The 19252-nt window shown below is 42.9% G+C and overlaps 1 long non-coding RNA gene across 1 annotated transcript in view; it reads left to right on the forward strand.

The window, feature by feature from the left end:
* Positions 1 to 5644: 5644 nt before the first annotated feature.
* Positions 5645 to 19252, forward strand: part of LOC146789675 (uncharacterized) — a 124615-nt gene continuing 111007 nt past the window's right edge. The window contains exon 1 of the long non-coding RNA XR_014969852.1: positions 5645 to 5747. This is a non-coding gene — a long non-coding RNA (uncharacterized LOC146789675). The remainder of the gene's footprint in view (positions 5748 to 19252) is intronic.

Raw genomic sequence — 19252 nt, forward strand, 5'->3', positions numbered from 1 at the left:
TTTGTCGCAAGGACATGATATCAAGTAAATGACATTGCTAGTATTGCAATTAAGAAACGTTTTCAATTTGATACATACATTGTTAAATACAAAATTAGTACCTTCAATGGTTGCGCTACATACATTACAATTCCCACATTTTACATGTCCAATCAGTGGCTTTCGACCCCACAGTTCGTCCAAAGTGGACATTGATCGGGGAGAGGGGAGAGCAGCTCTCACAAGAGGATCCTTCAGGTTGCGGTTCTTTCGGAAGGCAAATAAGGGGCGTTCAAGTGAGAGAATACCTGCATTGATCACTGGCCAGTGATGCAGGATAGATTTGCGGATAGGGTTTGAGGCAGGGGAAAAGGTGGTTACGCAAACAATGCGGTTGGATTTGGTTTTTTCTCTGGGGGATAAGAGGACTTCCCTTGGGCAATACCAAGCTCTTTTTTGCGCATTCCTCACTAATCTTTTGGGGTAGCCACGTGCTTTGAGTTTGTTGGTAAGGGTGAGTGCTTCAGCGAAGTAATCTTCCTTTTCAAAGCAGTTGCGTCTAATGCGCAAGAATTGGGAGTAAGGAAGAGAGTCTCTAAGGGCTCTGGGGTGATTGCTCTCATACCGGAGTAAGGTGTTCCTTTCTGTGCTTTTCCTATATAGTTTGGTAAGTAATTCTCCATTGGAGTGATATATAGTGAGGTCTAGACTCAAAGCACGTGGCTACCCCAAAAGATTAGTGAGGAATGCGCAAAAAAGAGCTTGGTACTGCCCAAGGGAAGTCCTCTTATCCCCCAGAGAAAAAACCAAATCCAACCGCATTGTTTGCGTAACCACCTTTTCCCCTGCCTCAAACCCTATCCGCAAATCTATCCTGCATCACTGGCCAGTGATCAATGCAGGTATTCTCTCACTTGAACGCCCCTTATTTGCCTTCCGAAAGAACCGCAACCTGAAGGATCATCTTGTGAGAGCTGCTCTCCCCTCTCCCCGATCAATGTCCACTTTGGACGAACTGTGGGGTCGAAAGCCACTGATTGGACATGTAAAATGTGGGAATTGTAATGTATGTAGCGCAACCATTGAAGGTACTAATTTTGTATTTAACAATGTATCTATCAAATTGAAAACGTTTTCTAATTGCAATACTAGCAATGTCATTTACTTGATATCATGTCCTTGCGACAAAGTGTACATAGGCCAGACCACCCAAAAGGTCAAACTGCGCATCGGCCAACACAGGAGTAGAGTACGATGCAGAACTCTTAATGCTCCAATGGTTGAACATTTTTTGGAAATGGGACACAAAGAAGATGAATTCAAATGGACAGTGATCAAAACTATCAAACAACCGCCAAGAGGCGGTGACATCACCAAAATCCTGAACAAGGAGGAATTAAAAATGATTATCCGCATCAATAGCATCAGGGATGGCCTGAACCGCGTTGAAGACTGGACTAATCTCATTTAAACCATCTATTGTACTTCGATAATCATCTCCTTCACACTACAGAGGCCATGGCTGGCTCCTCCGTTTTGCAGAATACTTGCTCAGTGTCTCTTTCATACTGTTACTGTATGGACTACTTTTATTTCCGTACAGTTTTATCCTCGGTACGCCCTTGCACTTGTAACCTTCCTTGACCCCTTGCTGGTTTTTGCACTGTGAACCTTTAAGTCCGTTTTGCCACTGCTTCCTTGTTTTCAAAGTATCATCGCAAATTCTGGTCAGTTCATTGAACCGTCTAACTCATCCCCCTATTTGATGTTTAGCCCATGTCATTTTCTCATGTATATTTTCTGCAATTCGTTTTAATTCTCTCCATTGTCTGTTCCGGCTAATACCTTAATTGTATTGCAATGATTGATGTACAGTTTCTACCTCAAGTTGGTTTGCATTAATTGATGTCCAGTTTATATCATATTCGTTTTTGTACTCTTTATTCTTAAATTCCTCCCTACTTTCGTTAGTTGTATATCTATCGTAATGCGCACCACTTCTCAACTCAACTCGCTACACATCCTGTTCCAAAATGGCGCCCCTTTCGGCATTCTCACATCGATTGCACTGTGCACTCCCCAGTCCCTCCTCTCTGTTGTCACTACCCGTTCCAAGATGGCGCGACGTTGTCACGCTTCCACTCCGAGCGCACGTCCGTTCCCTCAAATACCCTTGCACCGCCCGGCTTCCCTGTCACTCCATATCTCTTCTCCGGAGGTCCCAGGCAGCTCTGAGGTAAGCGGTTGCTAAGGTTTTATAGTTTTTTTTTTTCCCCCCCTTAGACCATGACTTGATTCCGCCCGCCATTTCGCTTAATTTTCTTTCTCCTTTACCCTCAGTGCATTGTCACCCTGCCACAATCAATCGGTGGATTCCCCTACCCTCGGACCGGAACTCCCGGCCATTTACAGCCCGGTTGCCTCGCCTCCTTACCTTGACTGGATTACCCATTACGGCATTGGTTCCGTGGCTTGGCTTAGCTGTTCGGCACTACCAGTGTGCCCTTTTCCGAACCCTTGGTCTCTCTACCCTTGGTCAGGAACTCCCGACCTGTCATCACACAGGTACCCTTTCCCCTATGCTCTTCGTATTCCTTCCCAATCCATCTCCGAATAAGGGTTTCAATTCTATTTTTTATTTATTTATTTTTTTACCTTAGGTCAGCTATACCTGACCTTGCTCCCGTTTGAGCCCTGTCTCATTCAGCCGGCCACCTGGCCCTGCTCCTGCGACCAGTTGCTGAGATCCCCATGGTAATTTTTGACAGCTTCACAGCTCTCACCGACTCGCCGCAGCACATTCATTCCGTACACAAATCGCGATCACTTCTTCTCCTCGCTCCATGTACTCACAATTAATTGCTAAAATGATCTCACATCACCCTTGATCATAACTCACTCCACGCATGACTCCCACTTTTCCATCGATTTAGACACAGCTGTTGGCCCCCCAAGCATGCCGCAAGCTAATTTCTAGTCACTTTATGCCCCCTTATAGTGCGTTGATTTCCACACGCACTCCATCGTCTGCATGATATTCCTTCTGATTATACGGAATCATAGCACAGGCCATCGTTATATTCTTTCATAGCACTCCGCTCGTGGCGCCTTCTCACCACCGGTCGCATGCTTAGTGTTCGGCATGCTAACTTGTTTCTAAAACTCAAACTCTCTTCTTCCTTCATATCTACCCTTTTCCTTTTATCTTCACAGGCAATTTCTTATGCTCAGGCCAGCCAATTATTCTTGTCCTGATGATGATCCTAGTATTTTAGACAGGATCGAAACGTCGTCGACCCAAGTTAACAACTTGCACATTAAGCCAGTGTGTTAAAAGAGTGCAATTGTTGTTACTCAAAAAGCTTTTACATTGGATCTGTAACAAAGCTCATTACGTCTTGCCTGAAATGCCCCTTTGTATGTAATTGTTTTACATGTATTGTCTCTCCCTTTTTTTCCCCAAAGGATACAGGACTGTGTCCCACCATTAGTATGTCATTGTAATTGTTATTTTTTCATTCAAGAATTAAATAGGGTTGTCCGGCTGGACATCCCAAAATACAATATAGTTTCGATTCTGCACTATATTTATCCTAAGTGTATTTTCTCTCTTTCCAAGGACCACTGTTTCTTTTAAAACAGTAAGGTTGTGGCCATGTGGGATTTTCATAGTGATGGTGTTGTTGAGTGAGGAAGATAGAGCTTTCCTCTGTTTAGCACACTGAGTGGCAGTGATGGTGAGATCATTCAGTAGGATACCTGTTTGTAACAGAAATAGTAGTCAGTAATAAGAACTTCTTTGTTAAGGTAGAGGATTCTATGTTTGAGATTTCTCCTGGTATTTTTTGTTAGGTTGAGAGGATAGTTTTTTAAAAATGAGTCATTTCCTGCGGGGGTTAATAGGACATTCAGATTTCTATTGGGATACTTGCTGGGTGATGTGGGAAGAGAGGGCTGATGGGATATGTCATCTTTCAAATTGTTGTTCCTTTAGGTGCAGCAGTGGATATAAGTGCAGGGAGGGCCAGGGAAGATTCTTTACTGAGTCTGTTAACAGGGCCTTCAGAATGCCCTTGGGGATACTTATCCAAACTAGAACCCGTAGGTGTCACAAAGCATTAGTCCAATAGGTATAGTGGCTGCATGGGTGCATGGGTAGAGGAGTTGAGTGGACAAAATGTATAAAATCCAATATGTAATGTAGATACAGAGCTGAGTGGAGAAGATAAATAATATATGCAATACTGTGTAACTATTGAGCTGAGTAGATGAGAAAAAGCAATTACTAATATACAGCACAAATACCATGCAAATATCATAACAAAATAATGCAAACACAGGCAAGATACTAAAAACACCAGGACGCATCAAATACTGCGGGTGAGCGACACTCAGGTATGGAGGAGTCAGGCCGCACCCTGCCAGGTAAAGAGCCTCATACCAAGGAGAACAGCCTTTTGTGTGCAGTATTAACTCAAGTGTAATTACCTTGAATTTTTAAGGGATAAGTTGACTAGATCAGAAATAGAGGAATTAGGCCATTGATAATGTTCAGCGCTCTGGGAATGGTACGCTGATCTAGGTGCAGAATACCGATGTTAGATTTTGTGCCACATCCCAAAAATAATTGGCCAGATTTACTAACATAAGGAATACCGATTTCCTAATTGCAATTAACACTGAATCTTAATTAGGAAATCGGCATGCGTAATGTATGAAATGCTCTATTCCCAAATAGTGATTCCTAGTAGGTTGCAAATAAATCCACCTCATTCATATTAATGAGATAGGCCGCAATTTCTGACCCTTTAGGAATCAGAGCCATCACAAGGATGGTGGCCTGCTGAGGTCAGCAGACTTCCATGTGTGTAATTAATTTTTTAATAAAGCAATTTTTTAATGCAGCCAGTTTTCCTTAATGGAAAACAGAATGTGTTTGAAAAGAAAAAATGAAACTTTGAAGTTTCGTTAGGTCTCGGCTAAACAGTGCAGGGGCTCTCTCGAAGAGACTGACCATAGGCTTCTCATTTGCTGAAGCCATAGTTGCTCTCACATTTTTTCTCCACATTTGTCCATGACATGCATGCGTCATGCCTCTTCCTGTGTTTACTCCTCCCCAAGAACATGGACCAATTACTACTATTCATTCACTGCTCCCATTTTAGAAACTGTTTTAGGAACTACTTTTTCTTTGTTTAAGAGCACTTCGCATGATCACTTGTGTTTTCACTCGCTCCGAGCTCCGTTTCTGTAAATAGATTGTAAATCTTGTTCTTATCTTGTCACCTTTGTTTTGCAATCAAATACCAAGGTCAAATGTCAGATGCTGTTTTCCAAGGGCACCTGCTTTCTTTCCTTTCTCTGACTTCAAAGTGAGAGGATTTTTTTAAATTAGGACCCAGTGTTGCTTGCCCATCCCCCAACCCCCTCCAGTTTAGCTGCTGGACCCATCCCTCCAGTCTCTCCCTCATTGCTGCTTATTGACACTGTATTTGTTTTGTTGCTGATCTTAATCACGCACAATTTCACAATCTACAATGACCGCCATGGGTGCATCAAAAGCAGGGTTGCAGCACTGAAAACTCGGCCAGCCTGCCTTCAGTTTCCATTGGCAAAAGAGCCTCCAATCTATGCCTCAAGGTGTTGCAATCCCATTCCTGGCTTTGATACAGCCCGGCTCTGTCTCTCCAGTTGCTTCTTTCATCACTTCTTTACCAGCCGCTCCGGTCCCCTCTCGTGTTGCACCCTACGGCAGCTGCTGCCTTCTGGTAAGTGACACAGCGTGTCCTGGTGTGTGTCCATGTGTTGTCATCTACACTTGAGCGAATACCTTTTATACCCATTTAAAATCAGGAAGTGACACGGAAGTGACCATCTGCAGACGTTTCTTACCATTCAACTCCAAAGGCACAAACATACCACTCAAGTAATGTGTCAGCCTCGTTAGCTTAGTCTTTACCTTCTAAAAACAGAGAAAAAAAATCCCCAGAGTCTCGAATGCGATCACCTACCCTAAAAACCATCATTGCACTCAAAAATTATTTTACTCTCTATTGCTTTTATTGGGCACACTCTCTAAAACCAATCTTGCACTCATTGGATTCTTCAAAGGTACGATTAGCCATTGTTTACCTCCATGCCCTATTCAGAGATCTGAGTGCATTTCACTACTTTTATTTGGACCTTTATTCATTTCTGCTCTGATCCAGTGTCAAAGTTCTGGTAGTTATCTTTTTGCATTTTTAGTTTTTTGCAATTATCTTTTGAGTCGGTTAAACATTTTACTTGATGACTTGGAAGTTATATGAACTATAAGATATTTTAACACCCTCTGGCATCCTTTTTAAGTCTAGACAGGTTTTATATAGAAGAATGTCACTTCTATACCATACCAAAAACTTACTTACACACTTAAATTGTTTGCTCTTAGCTAAAATATATTTACATTGACAAAGACAATAGCTCTTGCATCGCTGAAACATTTTGGCTTTGCCAATGCTTGCTTTTTAAGAGTAGGCAGTGGTCCATGGGACCACTGCCTGCATTTTAAAAGTATTTTTTCAACATTCTGAAAGTGGAAGTGGTCCTAATGGGACCCCTTCCCATTTGCGAATGGGTTACCACCACATTTAAAATGGTGGTAAAGTATTATTGTTTTGTCAGCTGGACAACCTTGCGTGGTCTGTCAACTATATTAGCTCAACACATAAAGGGGTGCTGTAGACTGTGGTGGCTTCTCAGATGGGAGGGGGTGGGGGGTTTGAGCAGGTGTTCCTCCTTTCCATAGTAATATTCTTTGTAAAGTATTATTATTCCTTGCTTACATTCAACACAGTAATCCCGGTTGGTTTGAGTGAAAAAAGATTATTTTTATTCATCACATTGTTATGTCCTTTTCACTCATTTGTGATTTTTCATAAAGTAAAATGTGAGGGAAAGTGAACAGCCGGCACGTGTTGCGCCCTATGTGGCAGGTAGGGCCAGGGCTTTCTCAAGGCTAGTCGTTACAGTCCAACATCATAGTATCAATGATTAGTCTGTACATTTTCAGGTTTGAGATAGAACAGTGTATTAAACATCCAATTTTTGTCGATCGTTTAGAAGAAAGGCTCGGTCCTCGGGTAAATCCTGGGAGGGGGTGGTTGTCTGTGCATACTGATGACTTTCCTTTATGTAACAAGGTGGTGTGTGGAAAGGGGTATATAGCTCTAAACCCTGGTGTAGTACGTGGACTGTTGTAGCGCTGTGTTTAGGGCTGTCTGTTGACAGGTGTAGATTAGCTCCACATCCAAGGGTGTTCTGTGGCCTTTGCTAGTTTCAAACATAACTACATAAAGGAGGTCTGTAGACTGTGTTAGCTCCACATGTAGAGGGTGATCTCTGAATAGTTCCAGCTGTGCTTCACACTTAGAGATAGTTTGTAGACCAACTCCATAAATGGGGGCAGTGTGTGGACAGTGGTAGTTTACACCCAGGGGTGGTCCATGAATGGTGCTTGTTCCACACATAGAGGGGCTCTGTAAAAAGCGGTAGCTCTACTCATGCGGGGGAGGGTCTGTCGACAGAGGTAGATCAACGTGCAACACTATGGAGATCAGAATTTTTTCAAAGTATGACTTCAAGTGAACTCTTCTGGGCACCGAATCCCTCCGCTCACAGCTCCTCCCCACTTCAACAGGGTGAACTTAGGCTGGTTTTTCAAACAATATTCACAAAAAATACTCTAATGGACCTAGAAAGGGATCCAATAAACTGAGGGAAAGAGGAGAATGAAAGATTCTGAAATAAAGGTTGTACCTAACCCAACCATGATCGTGGGGGAGACAAGTATTTCTTTAAGTTACCCTTACACACCCTAGTGGTGTCATGCTTCATCATCGGGTCACCCAGACCCCTAAAAGTCCGGGTGGGCTCGACCACAGTGTTGGGAGTGCTTTTAATATGTTAAAGACAGAGGGGGTTAACTAGATAAAATACCTCAGGCAGATCCCCAGTTTCCCTTTATTTTTGGGTCTGTCTGGGTAATTAAAATAAATAAAAGTGGGTCTTTATAGGAGTGTTATGGTCCTAGGTCCCTAGTGCCGACATGTTTCAGTCCAAAAAAGGGCCAAAAAAAATGGTCCAAGACTTTCTTCAGGGCAAGCATGTAACTCCCCTATGTGAGTGAAATTACTGGGATGGGATGTCCCTATCCTGTCAGTATGGTGGGGGCAGAGTAGCTGCTCCACGTGATATTTCGTAAAAGTGGGTGTGTGTCAACTGCCAGGCTCCATCCAATTCGGGGAGGTTGACTGTATCTCACAGGACCAAAAAATCAGAACGGGCGGTCTTAATTAAGATCGGTCACCCTGCCTGCTACCTATTTGGTTCTGGTCCCCACGATCATGGTTGGGTTAGGTACAACCTTTATTTCAGAATCTTTCATTCTCCTCTTTCCCTCAGTTTATTGGATCCCTTTCTAGGTCCATTAGAGTATTTTTTGTGAATATAGTTACTTGTAGGGAGGATATACTCTACACATTTTTACCTCTCATACCCTTTAGGTCACTGGAACTTTCCAGCGCCTTGTTGTGTTATTGGTTTTTCAAACATACACATTTGCCAGGTGGCTGAGAGCCCTCCGCTCACCCGCACTGCACAGGCTGCAGGGCCCTGTTTTTCACCATTCCCTTTCTATCAAGTTGTCTCTCTTTTTATACCTCTGTTTCGCAAACACACCTATTACTCTGCAATGTATTCTCTCTTCTACTTGTCTGTCATACTTTAGCCTCTGCTCTATTTGTCATTCTAGATCTCGCTCTCTCTCTCTCTCTCTCTCTCTCTCATAAACCCACTCAGCTGTTCCTTTAAAGGTTTTCTCTCTCACAAACTGTTCAGTCTGTCGTGTCCTCTTATTCTCTCCTGCTCTTTTTCCTTCCACTGTTGTATTTCCCCTTGCACCTTTGCTCTGTTACTTTTTCCCTCTCCTCTGTCTTTCTCTTGTCTCTCTTCTCTCTTTTTGTAGTCTGTTTCTCTTCTCAGTCCAATCTCTCTCTCTTACTCGGCTGTTTCTTACTCCCTTGACTCTTTACAGCCTCTCTCTTCCTCCCTCACTCAGCACTATCGGCATCTCTGCATTGTTCTCTCAGAATTCTCTTTCTACGTTTGATTTTACCCTCTATTTCACTTTCCCTCACATTCTCAGGGACAGAGAAAAAAGTCAAGGGGCCACCTTTTCAGCACAGGCATATATAGCAAAAATGTATCCAAATTGTTGCAACTTTATTGCTTTCTGCTCGCAGTCTAAAATATTCCACAGAACAGGGGGGTCCAGGCGGCAGCAGGTGCTGTTCATTGTTTGGATTTATAGTACTGCCTCTGCATAGCTGAGTGAGCTGCCCCTTCCATGGTGGGGAAGCATCCCCCGCTTGCCCCTTGCCCTACAGTGCTGGGATTGGGTAGCCATTTGTTACCTAATTTGTAAAAATGGTTGCAACTGACATCACTTCTAAACAATGCATCAAATGGGCAGGTACTGTCCGTTACTGAGTATCAGCACTTCTTTAAATTGAAAGGGAGAGTACCAGCACTTCTCAGCAATGCTGCAATACATTTAAGGGGAGAGTACTGGTATTTCTTAGGAGCAACAAGTAGTACTCTAAAGAGTGAGTACCTGCACTGCTATACTATACTTCCATTTAAAGCACTGCTTGTAAACATTTGCAGAAATTAAATCCTGGATTAGGCCTATGAGAAGAAATCTTCAAAAGCTGATTATTAAGTAGTCATGGTCTTTCTAAATCCCAAAACAATTGAAACTCCTCACACCGGGCGGGTCAACACCAGCTCCTTTCGGGATTTCAGCTTCTTGCACGAATAGATTCGATATTTAATAGGGAAATATTATCCCTTATGATCAATTCTCGCAAAAAAAAATGTAGATTCAACGGTTTGTTTCTTGTGAAAAGCAAATATTTGTCCTTGTCTCATCATAGCATTTTTTTAGAAAACAATACATTGTAAACATCTGTATGAATATTCAATAAATGGAAACTGTCTTTCTTGTGCAAGTCCTCTGCTGATTGGGCCTCAAGGGAATTGACACAAAGTATTAGTTTCAAATGTGTTAAACATATATTGAACAGTGCAGTTTCAGTGCAATTGGGATTTAAAAAAGAAAACGATTCGACTAAATCCATTGAAGTATACTTAGCCAGCACGTATAAGATGACCTGCAGAACAATGCACTAGATTGCCCTTTCTGCAAGCGAATTCCCACAATAGGTGCACGATAATAAAAGTGAAACTCTTCTTCCTATTTGCATTGCTCTTTCACGCGGTGATTGTGGCGACATTTCTTTCAACCAATCGGAAACGCTTAAATTGGGCACTGCCCTCTCTTTATTTTTGCTTATCTTCTTTTTCCGTAGCAATCATTTACGTGCACTTAAAACAGCAGAGAATAGCTATTAAAGTGCGGCACATGATTAGGTGTGGCGCGGCAGGAGTATCACTAATGATTAACCTAGCCTATCAAAAAGCAGATAACAGGGAAGGAAATGTCCTCATTTAGACTTCAACGTTTGTGGGGTTATCAGTTTAAGTGCAAGTCACTAACCTGCGATTAAAAGAAACCACTTCAATTACTGTGGTAAAGTAAATCATTTGATAGGCTCTTAGAAAAGATGTCTGGGGAGTCATGCTGCTTGTGCTTTCACTTGTGTCAGATAGGGGTCACCGCACTTCATAAGCCATAGGTCAGAGAGGGGGGGTGATGTAGGTCTGGGGATATGATGTCTGGTGGTGGAAGAGACCTCTACCCCCAGGGAAAGTGACGCTGCCATAGCTGCAGAGCGTGAATCCCTTATTCTCAGAACACGATTTGGCATTGATATTGACTCGCCAACAGTTTGGTGAGAATCGCCAGGGAGTAGTGTGAAGCCCCTCTAGTTGTGTGATGTTAAGTTATGTTATGTTATGCAATGATGTTATGTTATGTGTATTTTTAGGGTGCACTTAAACCAATTTTTTGACACCATAGCGCTTTCCATGTGTCAGCGTTTTTTCTATGAGGTTCTGGCATTTTCACTGAATAATTGTGTTTGATTGCATATGACCAGTAAATAGTGGTTTGCCCAAAGTAATACTTAATAATGGTTCCTATTGGTTAATGTGGCACCTACATTATATTGACTTGTATATATTTGTCCTATAGTCTCTGGCATATTATGGCAAAGTCACAACTGGTGATGGGGGAACGGCTGCAAGCCCTCTGCTGTCAATTTATCTTAGTCAGCAACTTTCTGTGAGCCGTGGTGCTCCTGACTAAGCTTCTGCTGGCAAATCATCACAAACATGCGACCTATCTGCATAGAGAACCTCCACTACATAGCCTTGCATCATATCATCCATCCTCCATGCTATGAACTTCACTTTCATCACTTGTAGTTGTATGTGCTGCTCATCACCCCAACACCCTTGCCTCTAGCTCTTACATTCTGCTCAGCAGCCTCATCAACAAACTCTGGTATTAGTGCATAATTTGAGACGGTGATTTCCGGTGCTCGGCACCGGCACTTTAATGTCAGCATCGGCTCTAGTGACAGTCCACCACATGGTGGCACTGTCTCTAGTTTTGAGATGAGCACACCAGCAGTTTTTATTCAGACAATATACATTGAAAATGAATAATACCAGCCTCTCAAGCCATTATTATAACTTTGTGTGACCTTAAATAGTCTGAATTGTCACACTTGTAGTAGTGAGATGGTTGGTGCTATGTTGGTAATGTCATTGGCAGCGCTGGCAGGGAGAATGTGTGGTGCAAGCTGCCGTGGCCTTACAAGAAGGGCCCTGGCACTTAATTCTTTACTAATTAAGCACTGTATTAGAGTGGCTTGTGAGCGGCTGTGCCTGGTGTATCAGTATGGTCAATTTGACGCACAACACAAGTGTTCAGCACACACACCTAAGGTACCTACAATACAGCCAATCTCCCAAAGAGATGCGACATTGGTTGCTCCCACTTTCGGGCTGTACAAAGCAAGCTGTACAATTGATCATGTGTTCAGACAAGCCTGAGAGTACAGACTTGAACATGTATTTCACATGTGCAGTCAGTCCCTTAACCCTGCGCCTGACTCTTTAATGCCACCTCATGCAATTAATTCCTGTATCTCATGATGTACTTAATCAGGGCCACTGGAAGGATGCGGCAAGAGAGGACCAAATCATACAGCAGCAGGGCTTGCTAAATTATGTGGAAAAAAGGCAAATTTTGCGACCCTAATGCCACACATTTTGAAGCAGTATTATTTCACTACTTTCTCATTTTTACACATGTTGGGAAAAGGTTTAATCTCATTAATACCTGTTTAACTCCCAAATACCAAGTGTTGAAGTTCCTAACCATCAGTTTGATACGCAGCTGTTAGTATTAGCTCCACACAGATTCAAACCATCCTACTCGAGTTATAATTGTTTACCTCTAGATTGGAAGATGATCAGTGAAACATGTACATTGACCCCAAACCAACTCGCGATGGACTGTAATCTAGGATTTATAGGTTAAACTAGATCTTGTAGTCGGCACATTAACATATGCCTTGTAGCTTGCATATTACATAAATCTCCATGCAGCAAGCAAATTAACCCCATGGGTTTAGTGGAATTGAAGCCTTGTATCTGCTGGTTACAAAAAATGGTTCTGCAGAGGATACACAGCCCAATGTACCCAGTTTGCAGATGTAGAAACATGCAGCCTGTAGATTAAATATGTACCTGCAGCAGATGCATTAACTGAACATGCTATTGTGCTGAGATATAGATCATGTAAACTTCAGGTTGCGCATTCCTGCAGAATGTGCATTAACCCACCAAGTTATCCAGCTGGTATTAGAATCTGAAACCAGCAGCTTACACACAGATCACTCTGAAATACATTCTTAGGAAATGTATATTTTTGGCTGTTCTTCAATCATATTTTTTGTGTGTTCTTATTATTGTAATAGACATTTTAACATTTTCATACTGCAAAGGAGCATTCATTCATACAACACTCATAGACTGCAATAATTTAGTACGTGTGAGAGTTTATTTGCTCCATTTTGCTCTGTTGTACTGTGGTTTACATAACTGTTTGCCTATGCAGCTAAACAGACGGCCTCTGCACATTTTAAGCTGCTCATCTCAAACCAATTGAACAGCAAGGGCTATTTTTATTTTACACAAATAATACTAAGTTTATTGAACGCAAAGGGAAGAAAAGCTAAGTTGACCCTTCTGAGATTCGAAGGTGGGAATCAGCAGGTTGCGACAGATGTATCAAATCCACGAAAAAACTTACCAGATCTAGGGCCAGATCACAAAAAAATGGATTGGTGTTATTTCATGTCCTTGGTGATAAAATGAGGTAGTGCTTGGTGCAAGCACCTTTTACCACCATGTTATGAAACTAGGGGGCAGATTTACAAGCCCCTTGCGCCACTTTTGCGTCACTTTTTCCATGTTAAAAGTGACGCAAAAGTGGCGCAGGGTGCTTGTAAATCTGCCCCTAGGTTTCTGGAGGTGGTATTGCATGACATGAATGTTTGTGCATATTTTTATGTGGCATTATGTTGTGGGGGTGATGTGGTCTGCTGTCATTTGTGCTGCATTATTGCAATGTAATGTTGTGTTGTACTGTAGCGGTTGAACTGCTTTCGGTTTTGACTGTTTTGTTGTGTTGCACACTGCTGTGTTTTACCTGTGATGCTATGCTGCCTTATATAGGGTTATGTTCTCTTCTTTACTTTAGAATATCTCGCACATTCCATAAGAAACAAAGCTAACCAACTCTGCAAATTACACACCTTCTACCATCCCTTTGGTAAGAACGACCCTTTCATAGACCACCTAATGAAATTCATTACTGCAAACTCTTCCACCCAGTGCTATGATATATTCCTGGGGACTTCAATCTTCATTGGGACAATTCTAACGATAATCAGGTTAATGTCTTTAAAGATTTCCTAGCAGACCAAATACCTACTCAAGCCTGCACCCTCCCAACTCACACAAAAGGCTCAACACTAGACTGGATCATGTCAAAGGAAAAGGCTGTCAAGTTAATCTTGATTGCTCCATGCGACTGGTCTGACCACCATATTGTTACCTGGCGTAATAAAGAAACGACCTTTGCAATCAGTCAAACCGAAGCAATGGATTAGTGTAGGTAGCTGGCTCTGTATATACTATACCAAAGTAAGGTATAGTGTGCTCAGAGTCAAGTGGATCCCCAAAGGTAGGCAGAGGTTAACGTAGACAGCACCTTACTCTCTATTTGTGGTAGTGTGGACGAGCAGTAAGGCCTTATTAGAGGGTAGTGCTAAGCATTTATTGTACAATTCAGGCAAGAAATGTTTTCACACACCCAAGGACTGAACTCTGACCAATTAGTTTGTATAAAAATACTGTTTAGTTATATTTATCTTCTAGAACCAAGCCAGGCCTGCTACAGGTAAGTATAGGAAAACTTTGCAAGCATATGCAGTTTAAATATAGTTTGAATGCAGTGCATTAGTTACAGAAGAATTACTTTGTATTTGCAGATTGTCAGAATTAGTTTGCAGTTAGTTTTCTTATACAGTCAGGTATCTCTAGATACAAGGCTGGTGCATTTCATGAGGGAAAGAAAAATGAGTCAACACGTTTTGCAAACTTAATACAGATTTACAGTACTACTCACGAGCCACATTTAGTCCTGAGAAGGCAGAACTGAGTTTTACGGGTTCGTGGGCAAGATTCGGTCAAATGGGCACTCAAGTTGCACTGCCAGCGGCATAGAGGCGGCTGGGTGCAGAGTGCAGGGACTACACATTAGCCAACGGGCTAAGCATGGTCGTGGGCTTGGGACCGCAGCGAGCAGGCCACCAGATTGGGGAACAAAAGCTCCTACGGTCGAGGTCAGCACTGGATGACCCAATGGCCAACACAAGAACTACACCCCCAGCGGCACAGGGGGCGGGGGGTGTAGGAGGCTATCTTGGCTGAAGCTGCAGATTTGGTTGCGGTTCCCTCAGAGTCGGTTAGCTGCTGTTGAGGCAAATGGGGTCTTTGGGAGTTGTAGTCCTGTGTCAGCAATCGTTAGGTAATGGAGTCGGTCGGACGGTTGCAGTAGTTCTTTCTGGACTGCTTCGATTATGGGGTCGGTCAGGGTGTCGCCTTTGATCACGGTTGAGGGGACCTTCTAGGTATTGGCCGCAGGTTTGATTTGGGAGCTTGTTGAGGTTCAGGGGCCACTGGGATCCAGGTTAGGATCACTGGGAGGACCTCCTTAGGGTGTTGGTTCACTTGGGCTCGGGGCGCAGGGAGCGGAGTGGGGGAGACTCACGGAGTCAGCTGAAGTCAGAGTCAGTTGGTTTTGAGCAAGTCTGGTGAACACGGGAGACAAAGTCCTTTTTAGTCGCAAAGGTAGGGCAGGTTCTCTGGGTTGTTGAAGTCTGCTGGCTGCAGGACACACCAAGGTTCTGTTGGAGGAGTCTGAGGACGGGACAGGCCGGTAAGACTAGGGCCAAATCAGTTGGTGTCCTCCTCTTCTTCTCTCTGCATGGCTGTTCAGTCCTTTTTCTTCTTGCTTCTTCTTTTCGGCTCTGGTCTGAGGAGGCAAGGTTCAGGGTTGCCCCTAAATACTAAATTTAGGGGCGTTACAGGTAGGTACAGGTCAGGACCAATTGGCCCCTTCCATGGGGTGAGTACACCCCCCTACTATGCCACCCTCCAGTGTGAGGGGAGCATAAGCCTCACTCTAATTTGCTGGGTCCACCATCCGCAATATGGCGGGGACTGAGAGTTGTGCTTCACCTCCCCTCCCCCACCTGAGGGGTGGGGTTGGCAAAGGTGGGCACACCTCCCATCCTAACTTGGTTTTCCCACCAATTCTCCCACCCAAAGTGGGAGTCAGAACCGGTGGGGGCCAGTTGCCGGGAGCAGAAAATTGCTGCGGTAGCTCACAAAGGCTGCAGGCCTTTGAAGCTTCCCCTTCGTGGACCCTGCCCACCCTCGGGGAGGAGGCTTGGCACCTTGTCCCAGGATGTGCTTTGTTTCGGGACCCCTAGAACGGCAGGCTCTCGAACAAGGGGTCCAGAAACATGTCTGGTGGTGGCAGCTGGTGAGCAGCCAATCAGCCAGGACACTAGAGTTAGGTCATTTTCAGGGGGCATCTCTAAGATGCCCTCTGAGTGCATTTTTCATTAAATCCCACACTGGCATCAGTGTGAGCTTAATGGGCTGAGAAGTTTGATACCAAACTTCCCAGATTTCAGTAAAACCATTATGGTCCTGTGGAGTGCGTAATGACAAACTCCTAGACCAAGACTCTATATGGCATGACTGCACTTAAAATGTCAAAGAATTAACTTAGACACTGTAGGGGTACAGGGCTTATGCACCTGTACCCTCACCACTGGTATAGTGCACCCAGCTAGAGAGGTGGCTTACCTATTCAAGGGCAGTGGATTGTAGGCATGACACACAGGGGGCAAAATAAGTGCTGCAGCCCTTAGAGGTCTTCACTGATCACAGTGCCCTTGGTACCTATTGTAGCTTTTTTCAAGTGACTTACATGTGGCTAGAGAGTTGCCATTTGGGTTTTGCAATAGTACAGTTTTAGGGAAAGAACATAGGCCCTGGGTACATGGTTAGCAGGAACCTAGAGCACACACAGTCAAAGTTTATCAACATTAGGCAAAAAGTGGGGGCAACCATGCAAAAAGGGGCACTTTCCTACAATTAGGGATACAAAAGGCTTAGACTTGGAGAAACTATCAGCACGCTGCAAGAAGGATCTTACCCCACCCTTTAATTTAACAAGCGTCTGTGAACTTATGGAGCACTATAACTCAACGATGTCAGATATTATCGACTCATTAGCTCCTTTAAAACGGAGAAGAATCCAGGATAAGGACAAGACTCCTTAGTTCAATGGTTCCCTAAACGAGGAAATGAGAAATCTGAGACTAACTGAATGGAAATGGAGACCATACCCTTCCTTCTCATAGCTAAAACTGCTAAGAAGGACCATAAATGCTTACAACAAAAGCATTCATAAATCAAAAAAAGAATTCTTTACATTGGAACTGGAGAATGCTAAAAATAGACCTCTTGAACTATTTGAAATGGTAAAAAACACAATTGAATATATTGCCCAAATCCTCTAAAGAAGCAACAAAATCCCTAATAACCTGTGAAGAATTCTCATCTTTCTTCTCATCCAAAGTAAGTTCACTGGGAAATGAGCTGAAAACAGCAGCTATCAACCTGCTACTCCTGACGGCTGCACAATGAATCAACACACTCCTATCAAGCAGTGCCCAAAAATGGAACTCACTGGTCAACTTTCAATGTATATGATAACAACATCTCCAAAATTCTGTCGCCCATAAAACCAAATGACCACTTGAATGACCCTCTTCCTTCGAAATGTATGACCACAACCAACCAATTGGTCATACTTATCTGGACAGCGATAATCAATGCTCCTTTGTCTCAAGGTTCCATACCTAACTGTCTAAAAATGGGTCAAGTCATCCCCATCATATAAAAAACAATAATGAAACCCTGCTGACCCTAATAATTTCAGGCCAGTATCCAATACTCCCCTATTAGCAAAAGTGCTAGAAAAATGTGTGCGACAACAAGTGAGCCATAACATCGCTAAATGTAATCTGCTAGACGAATACCAATCAGGTTTCAGGCCAGATCACAGTAAACCATGAGAAAGATCAACTCAAAAACAGTATGGGATTATCGGGAACCGTTCTCGAATGGTTTAAATCTTTCTTGTGGAACAGAATGCAAAGATTGTTAGTTAATCAAAAATTATCATCGCCGTCCCCTATTTTGATTAAAGGCTCAACTCTCTCCCCAACTCTATTTAACCTCTATATGGAACTGCTAACTGAAAGACTTCATCACGCCAACATCCCCTTCCATATGTATGCAGATTTACATAAAAAGTTTGTCAGTGCAGGAGATTAAGACAATAAATGAAGCACTAAAGATGACCATTCAATGGTTAACAAGTAATCAGCTTAAACTAAACACGCAAAAAACAGAATTCTTACTATTATCCCCCTGAGAGTTCAGCTGACATAAAATAATAGACCAAGTTGATCACTGAGCTGAACTGCACCCCGATCATAGTGGACTTAACCAAATCACTAGGAATCACACTGGGCAAGAACCTGAACATGAGAACCCACATCTACTCACAGGCTAAAAGCACCCGGTTTCACCTGAGCTATCTAAAATATAGAAACCATTCTTAGAAATGTCAGACCTCAAAATGGCAGTTCAGGCATTAGTCATCTTGAGGATCGAATACAGATGCACAACTCTATCAGGACTACCCAAGATCTCAACAGCTCCTCTAAAAGCTTGTCTCAATGCAGCTGCAAGACTCATAACAGATTCTAGAAAATTCAACCACATCTTTCCGCACTTGAAGGCTCTGAATTGGCTACCATATGAAGCCAGAATCCAACTCAAACTGGCCTGTATCACACACAATGCATTACACTCTAAAACACCTTCGTATCCAGCTCAAAAAATTGTGATATCCGGAGGTGGTAGGTACTCCCAGAGCGTTAGGGATATGGTTCTGAAACCACCATTCTTCCGGAAGAAGAAAACTTACAACAGAGCTTTCTTAGGTGCCGCACCTAGACTCTGGAATTCCCTCATGCTAAACATTAGAAGAATGCCGACCATGTCAAGTTTCAAGGAGGAAGCAAAGATTTTTCAAATGGGCAAATTCCTTCCATAACTCACTTCAGAGCAAACACCGAACAGTTGCTTAGTGATTATCAACCATTGCTTACGGGTATATAATCTGCTAGCCCCGCAGGACTTCTAAAATGAAGCTCAATGGGAACTGTACAACCCTCTTTCAGAGAGTCTTACACGTAACTTACTGAGGCTGATACCCAGTTAGTTTAACTTTAAGATATAGTATCTTTTATGGTTTTTAGTCGATTGCAAAATATTGTATTACAATGTACTCCTTTAGGTTCAGAGATTATTATAAGCGTATATGTCTTTTCCTGCTTTTGAATGTAAGGCTTTCACTTGAGTGTTAGATATGATTGTTTGCTCCCTTCACTACTGAGACCACTACATCTCTGTTCAGTGCTCTGATATCCTAACGGGTCATATTTGCGCTGTATAAAACATGAAATAAATAAAAAATATAGCAAAAACTTCTAATATTTCCAGCAAAAGCACCATATGCCTTTAATGTTCCAGTGACTAGCAATCA

The sequence above is a fragment of the Triturus cristatus genome, chromosome 10 (genome assembly GCF_964204655.1).
Source record: "Triturus cristatus chromosome 10, aTriCri1.1, whole genome shotgun sequence".
Taxonomy (NCBI): domain Eukaryota; kingdom Metazoa; phylum Chordata; class Amphibia; order Caudata; family Salamandridae; genus Triturus; species Triturus cristatus.